The sequence below is a fragment of the Halyomorpha halys genome, unplaced genomic scaffold (genome assembly GCF_000696795.3).
Source record: "Halyomorpha halys isolate HHAL.00 unplaced genomic scaffold, Hhal_1.1 Scaffold83.1, whole genome shotgun sequence".
Classification (NCBI taxonomy): domain Eukaryota; kingdom Metazoa; phylum Arthropoda; class Insecta; order Hemiptera; family Pentatomidae; genus Halyomorpha; species Halyomorpha halys.
In genome coordinates this window covers 577,208-580,774 of record NW_027115065.1, presented here as the reverse complement: position 1 = coordinate 580,774, position 3,567 = coordinate 577,208, and the positions used below count along the sequence as shown (strand labels likewise).

The 3,567-nt window shown below is 28.0% G+C and overlaps 1 protein-coding gene across 1 annotated transcript in view; it reads right to left on the bottom strand.

Annotated features, from left to right (window-relative positions):
• LOC106693020 (fatty-acid amide hydrolase 2) overlaps positions 1 to 3,567 on the bottom strand; it is a 16,842-nt gene that overhangs the window by 9,758 nt on the left and 3,517 nt on the right. The gene's annotated exons all lie outside the window — the stretch shown is intronic.

The following is a 3,567-nucleotide window of genomic DNA, read 5'->3' as shown; positions in this document are numbered from 1 at the left end:
AAGAAGGCTAGAAACTCTAGCCGAAACGTTGGCACATTAAAAATAGGTTATTCGAACTTATTTGTGTTTGTCATTGACCGCACCCCCAATATAATATAACATTGCCGGTTTAAGTTAACAATGAAGTGGTTAATTAAAATTTAATAAGCGATCGTGATCCAATAAATATAATAACTCAAATTGAAGAATTCAGAGATATTTCATCTGAAGTTATGATGTGGAATATAATTATTGAAAGAAAACATCTAAAACAACAGTAAACTTCAATTAAGTTCCAACAAGTATTTTATGAAATTTTATTTAAAGTAATTTAATATTTAAATTTATGTTTATAATTATATACTAAATTTTAAATTGTTATTGGTTATGTAAAAAATTACTTATTTTATATAAATAACTAATGCTTTCTTCTATAATAAAATATTCCAAACATTTTCTGACAATAATTTTTAACAGTTAATTTTCAATTTAATTATGTGCTAATATTTAATTAATAAAACTAGTTGTTAGATATGTAAATTATGTAATGTTTCCATAGCAATCCAATAAATACAATGCTGTTATGCAACCATAGTAACAAAAGACATCCAGATTATATAATTTTTTTTTTATAAAAATTAAACATTAAATTAAATATAAATGATTGACCTTACTTTTCTATTTTTCTAAAATAATGATAATGAATATGTAAATATTTTTATTATTTCTCATATTTAGAGTTCAATAAATAAGTTTCTGAACCTCACTACTATGAGTTTTTAGTCATAAGAACCTCAATGATATTTGCTAAATCAAAGTTCCACTGCATGAAATATACTAAACAATAGAACAAATGCTAATCAAGGAAGCAATTAGGGAAAAAATAGACTTTTGATTTTAGGTACCAAAACACAATCAATATCCTAAGAACTTGTCATTACTATGCGTTAATTGGTTTCAAAACAGCGGCAAATCAAAGGTTTTATATGCTAATATCTCGGCCATCATGTCTTTCATAAATTTTTTTAAACACTATTCTCCTTTTTTATAATACTTAGTTATGTTATAATACTATACGGATTTCCACAATTTTTTTTTTCAATTTGAAAAATATTTCTCCCATAGTTATCAATCAAATTCTTTATAGCGTATTGTAATATGCTCTTTTTTAATAAATAGTATATTTTGATGTATAAAGGGTTTTTAATATGTTTTATTTTATGTATCATTTTAATATTGTTCATTTGTTTTGTTTATCCAAAAAGCAAGCTAACCAATTTTCATTGTCCATAATAAATTCGTGATTCAAAACAAAACCAAGATGGCGGTACATATTCTTCAGTCAACAAGTCCGTTGAATCAAGGCCATGTTGAGCAGATTCAAATATCATACAAACTGTTTTAACTCTTCCCATCATAATTGAAAATACAGTAAATTTAAGAAAAAATAGAAGTCAAGAAATAGCGTTAAAGAATAATATTCAGAAAGTAAATCATTTGCAAAAATCCCTAACTGTTTGTGCGACAATCGATGTTTACATGGAACATCGAGGCAGGTTTTGGTTTTTAGATTCATTCGTTGTTTGGGCGCGGAGGAAAAATGATGTGTTCAGGATGAGGAGGTCCTCATCAACTTCTGGCCAGCAAGGGTGGACATCTTGAAGACAACTAAGGAAGCCAATTTGGACGATAGGACATAACATTAGAAAAAAGAAGATACCAAGAATCATCAAAAGAAGATTGTGAACTGGGTTAGTTTTGTTATAACTAAATTTAAATTCATTTGTAAAAGAGATATTAATTTAATTAAGTGTAATTATTGTAAGTCTCTGTTTTCTGATTGCCTAGCAACCCGCCCAGAGATTAAGAGTCTCTTTTATATTATAAAATTTAAATAAAATTCGATTATATATTTAATATTAAAGTTCTTAATTTGAACCCAAATTATCTTTTGTTTGAAAAAAAGTTTTAAAAAACGATTAAAATTCTTTTTATTTTAATTTTTAAATAATACTAAATTATTACAGTATATTCTATTTTTTATTTCTGCAAACAATGAGGGATGGTTAGTCACTTCAAATAAACAAAGTTTAAGATACTCTAGAGGAAGCCATAAAAGGAAGATGGTCTCGGTGTGGCAAGAATAACTCAAATAGAAAATAAACTATAAATTAAAAAAAAAAAAAAAAATAAATTTATTATAAGTCAACATTGTGCCACGCCTTACAGGGCTCCCTCTATCAGAGCTTACAGGATGAAAACAGCTAAAGAATTCTCTACCATTCCTCCATTCTGTAGGCGCTGATGAAGCCATGCTCCGTAGGGCGAAATGTTGGCACATAATAAATAAATAAGGTGACTGAGATTTAATGGGCAGGTGGTCAAAATGAAAAATGAGAGACTCAATAAGAAAATTTTCAACTAAGTCTGCAGCTATAAAAGTATAGGGGGATATGTAAAACATGTGAAAGAGGAACAAGGGTAGACTGAAAATAACGGATGAAGATTGCTTGTATAGAGAGCATTTTGGGAATAAACTAAAAGAGTTTGAGGCTCTTGTGGGAAAGAAGGAGAAAAAGGACTGAGAAAGAGCGGGAGGAACAGACCAACAGAATGAAAGGGTATAGGAGTAGAAAGAAGGCGGAAGGTGTGAGGATGAATCAAAAATGATCTTCGTGTGGTCCTTGCTGGCCGGTTTGTGAAAAAAAAATAAATAACATTTAACTACAATTTTTTTTATTCAGAAAGAAAAAATAACACAACAAAAATTATTTATTTCTATTAACCAAGAAATTTCAACATGAATGAACAAGATAAAAATTTACATTTTAGACTTTTTCAAATTCAAAAACTATTAACTTTTTTTTTTTTATTGTTCCAGGAAATATTTGAAGATCATACTGCTTTTACAATAAAACAATTTCTTTAACAAATAAATTAATCCAGACATGTAAAAATTCAAATTTAGGGATCATTTACAACCCTATGCTAAAATAAAAAGTGATTTATACTTATTTCGACTTTCCAGCCCTATGCCTTGTCTTTTGGACTGACTTCATTCTTTGTTTTTCTCATTTAAAAGCCAAAACTAATTATTTCGGAAAGTACTCTAATTCAATTCAAACAATTTCTTAATATGACTTTCAATGGACTTTTCAGGTTTATACTGTTGAAAAAAAGAACTGGAAAAAAAATGTCTTCCGATGACTTAAGAACAGTCTATAGCTTAGCTCCGCTGAAATCCCTCCAAGTCCGATTCATACACATCATTTTTATCCACTAAAAACAACACTTACCATCATTAGACATTATAATCAACCAGTATCAATCTTATTTCCCCATAAATGCAAATATCACTACAATATATTGTAATATGCTCTTTTTGAGTAAATAATATATTTTTGTTTTTTAAGGGTTTTTGATATGTTTTATTTTATGTATAATTTTAATATTGTTATTTGTTATTTTAAATTATAAAGCAAGCTAACCAGTTTTCTTTGTCTAAAAGAAATACGTTGTATTCCAAACAAAGCCAAGATGGCGGTACGTATTCTTCAGTCAAGTCCATGTGAGCAGTTTCAAATATCA